Genomic DNA, 13,584 nt, shown 5'->3' on the forward strand with positions numbered 1-13,584 from the left:
GTAGACATGGGCTTTTTTAAAATAAGAGCAGAATATCATGAGAAGAGAACATTCTGAAATGAAATAGAACAGGTAGAAATGTGAAGACACTATGTTGAGCAGAAAAGGGGACGGGGTGTGAAAAGGAAGATACAGCAGGCAGCTTATTTACTTGGCCTGCCTGTGCCTTTTTCTCAGAATCTGCTCTCACCCTTTCCAATCTCCAAACGGAGAAAAGATACAGGATTTTTCCGGCTCCCAGTTGATGTGACGATGCATAGACTCGTGACCCAAACCTTCGCCTATGGGTTTCTCTTTCCCAGAGAACTGGCATTCGGGGACACAGGAATACTACACAGGCTCAGACGGTGCTGAAAGGAAAAGATTCGCAGAACTAACTTGGGTGCCATGTTGCTTGCAGTATATATAGAAAAAAGAGATTTGAATCTGAGAGGAACTCAATAAGAAGATTCACAAAGATAAGCAAAGGCAAGAGACCACAGGGTCTGGAGAGAGAGAGAAACAGAGAGAAAGTAACTATCTTGGTCTCTGACAACTTCCCAGTTCCTCATTCCAGTCTCCCGTGAGACCCTACCAGACTTCCTGACTTCGGGTTCTATGAATTACTCTTGTATTATTTTGAAAACATTCCACTTTTGGCTTACCCTAATTTGAATCGGATGCTGTTATTTGCAACCAAATGGTCTTTGGCCATAGGAGAAGAATTGCAAGAATACTAAAAATTAAACAAAGCAAAAACAAAAAACCCAGTAATCGTTTATTTCTGTTTTAAAACTCAGTTGGAGAACAACTTCTACTATAGCATTTCTTGATTTCCCACAAAAATACATATAAATTAAAGGGTTTTTAAACAGTTCATAATAACATAGAAAACTGAGGCTGCTGGCTCATCCTAATTCCAGAATTGGGAGGCTGAATTTTCAATTCTTATTTGTCTTAAACTCCCAATGGCCTTTGTTACTGTCAGCTCTTCTGTCTTTCTTTGGCCCCCATGACTCTACTTTCTTCTAAGAGTCTTTACAGCTCTTTGGCCGTGTCTTTGCCCATTTTCCTTATTCCTCCTTCCCTACTTGACCCTTTAATGGTTTCCCTAGGGTAGTTCCTGGGCTGCCTTCTCTCTCACTATACACACCCCCTTAGAGTGCGCCCAACGCAATTTCTGTAACTATCCATATGCTGATGATTTTTAAATCTTTATGTTCACTCTATAGCTCCTGAGTATGTAACCCCTTGCCTTCTAGAAACTTCTACTTGGAGTTACATATGGGGTATCAAAAGTATCTCCTATTGTGACTAAACTCATCTTCTTTCCCACAAGCCTGCTACTTTCGGATAAATGTTTCTTTTCCATCTGCTGAGTCATTCAGTCAAGAAGCCTGGGAATTATGCTGGAATTCTCCCTCTCTTTCCTCCTCAATATCCAACCAGTTCCCAAGTCCCGTTGTGAAGAGCACAGGAAAGAACCTGACATTGATTTAGTGTCAGCAACCTCTAAGCTTCGTCTCCCACTTGTATTTATAGTTTCCTGCACCATCCTGAAGGAATCACAGCCCTTCCCCTCACCAGGCACCCATGGCCCAAGCCTCTCGCAGCCTCTTTGCTTCCCCCCTGGTGCTGGCTCTGTTACCCCTGGGGAGTCCCGTTCCCTCACCGTTTTCTGCTCTGATCTCCTGAAGGGCCACCCTCTCACCTCCTCACCCTTCATCTTACTTTCCTTTCTTTTTTTTTTTGGCAAGGGCAGGCACGGGGACGCGAACCCACGTCTCCGGCACAGTGGGTGAGAACTCTGCCCCTGCACCGCCGTGGCCGCCCTCACCCTTCATCCTGCAAATTCCCCAACTGGGTGAGTTAGAAACTTTTCTTTCTCCTACCAAAGGGCCACTGTCATTTACTTTCAACACCTGAGTCTGACCTTGGATGGAACTTCCTGTGTCACCACGGAGTTATGACACTCGTCAACTCTATTTCCCAAAACCTTTAAATCCCGTGGATGCTCCCCCACCCCCATTCCACCCCACCCTGGTCCCAGCCACCGCGCTCTCAGCTGTGCCATTCCAGGGTCTCCTGTCTGCTCCTCAGGAGCCCGTCTTGCTCCATTTTCCATGCTGAAAGCGCGATAAGTTTTCTTGAAACCAAATCTTAGATTATCAGCCCGGACTTTAAAACCCGGGCTTTAAAAATTGTGGCTTGTCAGTTCTCTGAGTGGACACCTTCCTACTCTCGAGACTCAGCCCGTGTCACTCTCCCACTTGCCCCGGGTTCCAACCGTGCCATTGTCACATTTAGTTCCTTGATGTCTCACCTGACACTGGACTTTTGCACGTGCTTTTCCGTGGGCTGGAACATTGGTTTCTGGTTAATGCTGATGCATCCTTTAAGTTTTGACTTAAGTAGCACTTCATCCAGGAGCCTTTCTCTCGCTCTCTCACCTGGGTTAGGTGACCCAACTGTGTGCCTCTGTGGTGGCTTTCTCACTCACTGCCTTGGCAGTCTCAATCACTTCTTGTTTGCTGTGTATTGGTCCATCCTCTCTGACGTGCTGCGAGCTCCCTGTATCCCTTGGTGGCCCTTGTATCCGGAATGCTGAAGCGCAAGACCTTAGACCCGGGTGTCCCATAAATATTTGTTAAGCCAGATTGAATAAGATTGTTTAGGTTTAACCTTATGCTTGATAATGCAGATCTGTCCTGCCCCTCTTCCTTTCTCTTCATTTCCCAATGCAGAACTCCCAGAGTGAGTTCAAATGGAGCAGACATCCCTTCATTCCCCCAGCGTCCATTCTGTATGACAGCCAACTCACCATTTAGTGCCCTTTCCTTTATTTTTCGCGTATCTAGGGAGAGCCCCCTCTCCAAAAGCAACTGAGAGGAGCTAATGATTGTGTGTCATAGCAGTGTAAAGCCACTCTGCATTGTGTGTGTGCGTGCTGTGTGAGAGGGGGCGGCCAATGCTGAATAAGGAACTCTGATAACAGTGAATGATGGGAATTTAATTTTAAATAAATACCATGAGTTTAGAGTACTAGAGAATGAAGTGGGGAGAATAGGGAAGCAGATGCATCAGGTGCAACCGTGGCAGAAACTGGGGTTCACACTGAACGAATTATCGCACCCTTCCTCCCTGAAGCTGTAGAGCTGAGAAAGAGGTTTGTCTATTGCACGATGGAGGGTAGACCCAAGGGCAACCCACATCCTCTGTGGACAAACTCTGTCTGAAAACACTTTTCCCTGTTTAAGAATGATTGTAGATGGGGAAAAGATAATATGGGTTTGTGAAAACAACAACAAAAACAACTGCAGCATAAGGGGAAAGGAAGCATTTTGGAAGATGCAAAGGAAGAGCCTAGCTCTGAAAAGGATGTAACATACTAGTTAGTGCACAAGCTGAGCTGTTTAAAAGATGCCGTCAAACAGCATGCTCTGGTGGGGGTGGAAGCCTACCCTCCCTCACCTCGTGGTCTAGAGCCAGGCGGGCCATCTGAGAAGGCAGCTCTAAGGGCCTCGGTCCCTTCTATCTTGTCACCGTGTGGTCACCTGGAACAATGTTCCTGGGGGGGTGTCCACTCCAGGGTTGGCCTGGAATGTGCTTGCCACCAGTCGGCAATGGACACTCCAGAGATGGCGAGCACATGTTTATCCCTTTGTGGCTAACTCCAGCGTACAGACAAGCACACCTGTCTTGCCACCGACCAGTAGAAATGTTTGCAGGCTGCATCGGCCTGTAGGCACACTTTGAGTAGCACTGTCCGAAGTGTTATTCCCATTTTTAAGCTGGAAGGTGGCTCCCTGGTAGCACGTTACATGCAAATAGACACAGCAGAAAATCCTCAGCAAAGGCAGGCAGAAATTAAAATATACCAATATGAAATGAACAGTTTAGAATGAAATACAACAGGACATGATGAAAAAGGAATAGACTGAACAAGAAAATGATGAGCTAAATAAGGGAAGATCAAATTCAACAACAAACTTAAAATCCACAGTGGAGTCAGTAGAGAGCATGATCAATACTGTAAAAAATCCAAAAAATGACATTAAAAAATCAATCTGGGTTATTCTCCTAGAATGCAGAAGAAGGGTCATGAAAGTTTAAAAATTGAAAGAGAGATGACAGATGTGAAGGTAGAAAACTGAGAACACTATGACAAATACTTTATTCTCTTGGAAGAAGAGAACAGCTCAAATACAACTAAATAATTCAAAATCTAAGAGAAAATCATTTTAACTGGATGAACAGAGGCAATCACTTCTCTGATCCAGGAGAAAATCAATGAAAAGTGATTTTAAGCTTACATTCATCAAACAAGATTTCTGGATTAGGAAGATAAATAAAAATTCATTGTAAAACCAGGCAGAAAAAGCAATAGTGGAAAAATCTAGCCTTTCTGTTCTCTTTTGTAGCAATAAATTCTATGCTTACAGATTTTGAATGGAAAAAAAAAACTATGAACACGAATTTTATATCAAACCAAGTTATCTTACTCTTTCATATGGGAAAGTATCAGAATGTCCACAAATATATCCAGGATTATTAGATGTTCGGCACTATAGATACAAAAGCAAACAAGACAGATATGCATAAGCTGAGAAAATACCCTTCTTGAAACTTTGCACTTAAAGACCTTCTCTAACCTACTGAAAAATGTAGCAGCGCAAAACAACCAGGCCTGATGAAACAGTATGAAAGTTTTGGGCACAGAAAGTGAAGGCAGTGAAAGTAGAAGGTAGATAGGACTAAATTACAGTAGATATGGTTATAGAGCTCAATGTAAAATTCAAATTTTTCTCAAATTGAAAATATAAAATGAACAGTAATACTATACTATAAATAACCTGAATTTAAATCCAAGATGATATCACCAAAGCCATGAAATGAGGGAGGGGTGGGAAAAATTAGAAGTAAAAGTGCTAAATAAGGTGACTAAGAAGATTCTTCTCGTTCTTCCCCGAGACGAAAAGAACAAGAGTGTGCCTGGGTGGAGCAGGGATAGAGTGCGTCCCTTCCAGGGGGGAGACCCAGGTCTGACTCCCAGACCAGGCATCTGAAAACAAAAACAAAACAAAACAAAACAAAAAGAACAAGATGTTAATAATGCTTTTGAAAATCTTATAGGTGGCTATTTGTAAAGTGATATAGTACAAGGTAAATGAAGATCATATTTATTAGTTTAACCAAAAACATTCATAGGCAAATTTACCTTATTAAAAGTTAGGCTCTCAGACTATCAAAAAAAAAACCAAAATCTAATTCTTTGTTTTTTTATGAGGAACACACTAATATACTTTAAAACACTAGGAGCAAAATTTGAGCAGTGATAAATTCATTGCTCAAGGAAGCAGAGATAGTAATATTAATGTCAAGGCAAAATTCAAGGAAAAATCATAACGTGGCAATTATTTTGATGCACAATAAAGATATAGCTATCATGAACTTCTTCTTGATGAGGCTATCATGTTGAATTCGATAAGGCAAAGCCTATTGGAAATACAAGTAAAATGGGATGAACATGCACTATAATCTTTTCTTCTCAATCCAAACTCTAAAAAATGAATTAAAAGATATATTGAAATATTGGATTAAAATCATATTTAGAAACAGACAACAGAATTGTTCTTGGATCAGGCCAAGCGATGGAACAAGGAGAGTGGTGGCAGTTCCAGCAACGGGTTCAGATGGCTTCTGCAACGAGCCGCTTATAAGCAGGGGGCTACTCTGGAAAGTCACAAGGCATAGGGAAGACACCACAGCTCAGGACGTAGAGAAGAGAGGCCCTTGCAGGAGATGGGCTCACCACAAACATTGCCAAGTCGACAAGAAATAACTATTCCTCAAAAGCGTCACATTGAACATAAAAATTCTCATCTTAAGGAACAGTAAACCAATCAACAAGACTTTAAATAAGTTAAAATTCCTTAAAGATATAAAGGAGGAATTTGTGAAATAAGAACAGGAGCTTATAAAACAAGAACAGTTGGATGTTAAAAAAATTAGAGATTTTATGAAGAAATATGTATGTATGTACGTGTGTGTTTGTGTATACAAGAAGAAAATGAGAACTCAGAAGATTGTATACTATGGGAAAACTCATCAAAATCGATTTACATTAGACATGTTCACTGGCTGCAGTAAAATAAAATGAAACGTTAGTAACAAAAATATACTTTCCCAAAGATCAGATATCTGGAAATTAAACCAACCAAGCAAAAACATTCCAATTTAATTCATGGATCAAATGGAAATAACACAATATTTAGAATGGAATTAAATAAAAAATGGTGAGATATTAACCAACGTGGTGCTTAGGGGGCAATTTATAACCTTCAGTGTTTTATTAGAAAATAAAAAGATTAAAAATAAATCAACAAATCTTTCCATTCAGGAAGCTAGAAAAAAAAATCCAAAGATAACTGAAAGGAGGAAATAATAAAGATAAAAGCAAAATTTAATAAATTTTAAAAAATGCACAAATACTAAATAAACAGTTGAGTTGATTAACAAACCAAATCTAGTTTCCTTGAAATGTCCTTTAAAATAAGCAATACCCTGGAAAACAAAAATGAATGAGAAGATAAAGAAAACACAATGAATAAGTAAATAAATAAATAGTGGAAGCTTAAACAAAAAGACTTAAGAAATTTCTAAGAAATTATGAAAATGCCATGGACATCTTTGTACCAAGGAATTTGGAACCTAGATAAGCAGAATAGTTTAAGGAAAATGCGAAGTATCCAACGGGGTTCAGTAACACAGCCAATAAACGCACAGGAGAGGGGAACAGAACCTCACAGAGACTCCAGGGATGCGAAATCCCTGTCACATGGCAGGAATATGTCCAGACATGCAAAAGCCTGTGGGCGCCTCCAGCTCATCTTGTAAGGCTCGCTTTACCGTGACATCGAAACCAGACTACATTCACAAGCGAAATTTGGCCTGTCGTGTTTTTGTTTTTGTGTTAATTTTATTTCTATTAATTTTATTCATAAAATAAATCCATTAAAAATACATTTTATTTATTATTCTTTTATTTTGTTTATAATAAAAGTGTTGTAAATGGTTCCTGCTGCTTCAACTAAGATTCTATTTAGAAGGATTCTGAGCTCAACCTAATGGATTGAGTGTATGGGGGCCTTGACTTTTTAGTTTCATGTTCAGTTTCCATAGGTGTCTCATAGTTTCATGGTCATGATGATTTGTGCAGTGTAGATGTGAACTCTGAGTTATGAGCATCCAATTTGAAAAGGGAAGTGAAAGGATGGAAAAGCAGTCTCTGAGGTCCCAGCCCTTGTACATCCATACCCCTCTCTCTGTTTTCACGTTTTGCAGTTAAACCTTGGGTGTGCGAGCTGTGTGCGCTGCACAGGGACGGTCATTCATTCTGCGGTGACGGGTTCGGGAAGTGATTCTGTCTCCAAGCCCAGGGAAACGTGTTTTTCCTCCTAGTTCCTTCTCTCGACCAGTGCTTTCTGGGACCATTGTTGGAAAGAGAACTAACACTCCAGTCACATTTATTGCTCCCGAGTTAGCGTCTATTGAGGCAGCTCTGGCCAAAGCACACATATGCGCTCCCACCACCTTTTCTTACCACTTGCTGGCAGTGGCTTTCCCGTAGGGTGAAGGCTGCACGTAGTGAAGTAGCCCTGCATGCACACGTGAGGTAGAGTCATAGATAAAGAGACATGAAGCAAACCAGACCTGGGATTATGTCAGCACTCGACTGTTTTCTAGCGTGTGACCTCAGGCAGGCTCAATAACTCTCTGTACCTCAAGTCCCCTCTTTGTGAGATGGAGTTATTAAGCTATGCATGTCAGGATTGTGAGGGAGAGGATGCTATGTATACACACAGAATTATTTCTGCTTCGTCGCAGGTACTCTGTTTTATGTCGGGTCCCTTCCCTTAAACAAAGCCAGTTTAGACCCAGGCCGTCTGTCTACAGTGCCCTTTGAACGCTGCCTTTCCAATTTCAAACTACCAGTTGGCAAATGAATTTCAGAAGCATTTACAACCAGGAGTTGGCTACAAAGTACTTAGCATAAGGACACTTGAGAATTTGAAAATAGTTAAATTCAGTTGCTCGCAAGTTCTTTGGGCAGGAGCCGAGTCTTTCGCCTAGCACTTTCTACGTTCAGACCTTCAAATACCTGGTGACTTAGCAAGAGGAATTAACAAAAGGCATGAACATGACTCAGCAATGAGTTTACAAATCACATTCACAATCGAAATGCCGCTGCTTTACCAAAGCCAAGGGAATAAGGCCAGGGGAGTTTTAGCAGCCCCATCTGACAGACAAAGAGACTAAGACTTGGGAATTATCTGTGACTGTCTTAAAGCCACAGCTGGGGCATCTGAACTTGGGCTTGCTGACTCTTTTGTGAAACCCTGTGACCCTTTCCCTGGCTTCTTGCATTTTGGGAGCATGCGTGGACTCTATAGAGTCAGGATGAAAAGGTCCTTTGGCAAAATCCTGTAATATTGAAGCTGTGCAAATTTCATGGCCCAACAACTCTGCTTCTTGGAAGAGGCCCCCGGGGTCCCTCAGAGGGCCCAGGTGTCCGCGGACAAGGAACCTTCCTGCTCCGTGTCGGTAATAGAAAAGGTTAGAAACAACTTGATTCCATCTGCAGGACAATGAATGAATGAATAGTTTTCTCTTCATATGATGAAATGTTGTACAGCAGATAAACTAATAGGTTAGCTCTCAGAAACATGATATACAACGAAAAAAGAGAATTCAGAATGGTACTTATAGCATGACAGTATTTATATATATGTATTTAAATGCAGTGCTATAGACTGTTATAAAATAGAAAATCTTGAATACAAGGATACATACCAAATTCATCCACTGTTTGCTTCTGGTTAGGGAGGGAGGAGACTTACAAGGGATGAAAAAGGATCTCCACTGTGGGGAGTAAAGAAGACCTCAGCATTATCTAGAAGGTTTCATATAAAAAATAAGTAACAAAAATGACAAAATACTAACATTTGTTAACTTCTGCTGTTGGGCGCATGGATGCATTTGTTTTATTATTTCTATTTTTACGCATTATTTCAACTTTTCAAAATTAAGAAAAAGAGAAAAAAATAATCCATTTAGAATGGAACAGTAGCGCATAGTGGCTAACAGCATGAACTTCAAAGATGGACTAGGTCAGAATCCCGGCTCTGCTGCTTTAACTGCTGTTAAAGTGACATGGAGCACCACGCTGCAGGACCTCTCAGTGCTTTTAGTGTGCGGATGTGCACTGAGAGGCTTTCGGATGAGAATACCACAGTCAGAATTTCTGAAACTTCTTTGACTATGGAATGAGCGTTCCTTGGAACAATGTGGTCAAGGCTGCTTTTATAGATAATACATACTTAAGGGATCATTTGAGTTGCTGTCTTCAGTCTAGAAAGATTCTCCTTTCATCCCCCTCCTGTTTAATCAGACGGTTGTGTCTGCTTACCCCTCCCACCTCTAAGCTCTAAGCTTTCTTTGCAAAGACAGTTCATCCATCTCCCTTCCTGCCACTCTTCAGCAAAGTAAGTACATCTTAACCATATTTTCTAGTTCTGTGAATTGATGCTTTAACATCTCTAGATGGTGCCAGGTGGCAACCCCCATCCAAATACCTGTTACTCCTAGGTAATTGTGACCCCAGCCTGCTGACAGGTAAACAACTCAACCTTGTAGGGTAGCCCCTGTCAAATGGAGTCAACCCCACCCACATCAGCTACCCCTGCTTCTCACCTTTACAAGCTTCCTGCTGAAACCACAGTAACAGAACTTCCTGAGTTCTGCTGCAGTTCTCTCTGCCTCGTGATCGAGCCCGGTTTTTCCTCTACGCTGTGCTGCAGATGCTGTGTCTTCCCCAAGGACCTGTGAGTATAATAAATCTTGGAAACTCTTCGCTCTCCCTCTGTTGATCTGTGCCTGGCCTTACCGTGCTTCACACAAGGGAATGAGAACAAGGTGATGGTGAGAAGACAGATTTTGCTCAAGTGCCCAGAGGGTCATAGGGCTGAGACAGGCTCCACTGAAAACAGTCACGTTTTTAGATGTGGACAATTTCCAGCATCTTTAAAAACTTGTGATTTATTTGAGCATTTGTCATTTCCAACTTTGAGCAATATCTATAAGACATCTGGGTACAGCATAAAATCCAATTTCTCAGAAACAACTTTCATTTTATTTTGTTCCGTGTCACGGTTCGTATCAGTATGTGGACCTGTCTGATTTAAAGTCCACCTAGGAGAACCATGACCTGTGGTGTCCATGGTCCCCAGAGGCGGCTTGACTGTTCCTTAGGAAATCCCATGAGACACTTCAGATGTCACACACCTTCCCTTTCCATTCCCATCAGATGCTGAACGTGTCTCACTTACTAGCTCACCCTGGCCCTCTCAGAGTCCATTCACCCCCTAATCTGAAAGGATAGGAGGCATTGCTCCTTCTCGGGTTAGTACATTTAAATGTCATCTTGAATTACTGTGGATTCCAAGACACACACTTTTTTTTGTTCACATTTCATTTCAGAAATTAGGACGCATCTTTGATTTTGAGGGTCTTGCAACTCACCATCAGCCAGGGCTTGGGACATTTTGACGTCTTTGAAAAGGGCTGCATCTGACCACTGAGGGCTTCTTCTATTTGGTGAGGAACCAGTGACTCATCAGCCCTGCCTTGCAAAGCGGTCTGCAAGGCCGGTGGAGTCAGGATTTCCCTCGCGCTTTCTCTCCGCTCCTTTCATCTCGGTCTTGGAGGGCTCGTGAGCGAGCATTTGCTTGTGGACGGGCGCATCGTGGGGGTAAAGAGCAGGGGGCTCAGCACGCCCCTCCTCAGCACGGAGGCAGTGGGCAGCGCCTTGGGTTCTCGCGGCCTCAGTGCTGTCGCCGCGTGTGGCCGTGGCGACCTGCCCCGTGCACCTTGCAGAGGGCCCTGGCCATCGAGGGGCCTGCGACGCCTGTGAATCTGCATTCGGCATCACTGCCATGTCAGCAAGCTGCTTCCTTGCCGGACCTTCTCCCATCTCACAGGGAGGGCCCCGTCAGGTCTAAAACCAAGTTGTTCAAAGATGGGACTTCTGTGATTTCCTTGAACTTGTTTCATTTTACTCAAGGCTGACGAAATTCTGACCTGATGCTCGTGTCGGCCGTGGGTGTGTGTAACGCTCAGCCTGGGGTGGGAGCTGGGGCGGGCTTCGGGTCTCAAGCCAGGGCCACCCCCGACCTTGATTTCCGTTTGACCTCGGGTAAACTCAGCTCTCCTGGAGGGCGGGCTGTCCAGACAGAGAAAATGTAGCTCTGGTTTACCTTGGATTTGAACCCGGTCCCCCAATGATTTATGTCTCTGACATGGTCTCATTTCATACAACCCCAAATAAAGGCTCGTTTGTTTCCCTTGGCCTCCTTGACGCCGCCAGAGCCATTTCCTCCGTGTATTCACGTTTGCATGGTTCCCTGGGCTCTGCGCCCTTCTGTGCACCAAAGCCAGGTTCGCGCTGGTGATCTGCTTTGTGATCCTCTGGCCTCTCTGGGGACTTGACAACTTGCATTCTCATAGTCAAACGTGCCAGACTTGCAGGTAGAAAAACCTGATTGGCTGTGTGGGCCTGGGAGGGCCCCGCTTCCTTTCCCCGAAGCTGAGCGCTGCGCTCCCGTCTTGCTGTAAGCGACCTGGGGGTGTGGCATGAGTGGTGTTGAGAGCTCAGAGCTGCCCCGGCCCCCGCCAAGCCTCTTCTTCCCCGAGGATGTGTCCTGAATCCCTAATGCCAGCTCATAAGTTTCCAGAAGTCGTTGTTCAACACTTCGTCTTTTTTGATTCATTCCAAATCTGGCCCTGTTTTTCTGTGTTTCGGTTAACTCACATATAATTCTCACCGAGCCCTTTCCATGACCGATTCTTTGCTATGAAGAGACAAGCGAAGGGTAGAACCCCAGTCCCTGCCTTCCCGGAGGCTCAGTGTGGTCAGAGGGAATTAACCAGCGGAGACAGTTGCAGTATCAGCTAATATCATCCGGGGCCGAGGTTTGGTGAGAGGAGAACTACGGAGCTGCCAAGACCAGCTGAAATAATCCACATCTAGAGCTCAGTTCTCCACATTACGTCGCATAACAGAACGCACATGTCTTTTGTTGAAATTGGTGTTTTCAGCCATTCTTCCAAGACAACCAGGCATCTGAAGGGACTCTCCATACAGACTGTGGATGAAAAAATACTTTGGTATAACCCGCACGCAAGCGTCAATGGAATTGTAACACTTTTTCTCGTCTGGTGTGCATGTTAGTGAGTGAGTATATTACGGGGGCAGTTTTAGTATGAAAATATACGAGAAGACCAAATCATTAGGACCGTGCTGCTCCTTCCCCAGCGCCTGGACAGCCGTCTGTAAATGATGCACGTACCCAACCCTTTGGGTTTTGACTCAGTGTTGAGACAAGCGAAGGGCCGGGGACAATGAGCAGGAGAACAAGGAGAGCCATCACAGCCTGACTTTTTGTCTTTGCGGTCTTGGAGGTGATGTCACAGCTGCTGGGGTGTCTGTTCCCCGAAAGGTCAAGTCTCTGTGTGTCTCGGCTGCTTTAGGGGAATCCACCTGAGACCCCCGACGGCTCATGACGGGGCCCATCGGTGCCGCCTTCAGAGACGGCTCCCTGCTCCATTCTGACCTCCCTGCCCTGGACGCAGGCGGCCGCGCGTCGCTGGGGTCTTTCCGAGGGACAGGGATCCAAATGTCATCACGCGGGGAGGCTGCTCTCGATTTGAAGGCGCACGTTTCTGCTCCCTGGAGACAGGTGAGCTGTGTGGACCCAGGAACGACAGGGAAGTTGAATTTTTTTCTGTTGAGTTTTTCTGAAGCTGGGTTTTATTTTTTTAAATCTTGGATTGCTTTGAGGAGGTCCTTTCCTCTCCTCAAATGTCATGCTTTCTTCTCCAAGCAGCATTTCCGGTACTGTCTTTTGGGAAATGCAATTCAGAACTGTGCCTTAACAATCCGGCAAAGTAGAGCATTTCAGATAATTCCAAGGTAAATGAGGTTTTTCCTCCATTATCTAAATATGTTAGGTGGATGTGTTAAGAAAACACTTTAGCTGCAACCTCCTAAACCAAGGACTCAGTTCTCCACGTCACTCTGTATAAACACAGTGCCTACGTATTTTTGTGAAGGGTTATTAATCATAAAAAGTAATTTGAATTTTGCCTGATTTGTATTGCAGTTTCCTGTAGAAAGCGAATTTGGCAAAGCATTTTGTGTCCCTTCTTTACCCCATCATATTCTCAGAAGCAGCTGCTGTGGCCTTGACCACAGTTCAACATTTATCTGCTGATTTTAGGGCATTTATGTCCAACATTGGCTGAGCTCTGAGGATGCTGGACTTCCTGGAATGCAGCCGACAAGCCCCGGGCCGCGGGCTGGGGGCGCAGCGGGCACAGCACTTTGCTGGTTAGAAAGCACAGATGCCCACACGCCCAGGCAGACCGTGTGCCCACCTGGGGGAGGCTCGGTGGCCCCTAAGCGCATCTAAAGAGGAGAGACCCAGGGCAGCCTCCAAATTCAGCTTCCACAAGCAAAGGTCCTTGTTTTTGCCGACCAGCTTTTTG

This window comes from Tamandua tetradactyla, chromosome 7 (genome assembly GCF_023851605.1).
Source record: "Tamandua tetradactyla isolate mTamTet1 chromosome 7, mTamTet1.pri, whole genome shotgun sequence".
NCBI lineage: Eukaryota > Metazoa > Chordata > Mammalia > Pilosa > Myrmecophagidae > Tamandua > Tamandua tetradactyla.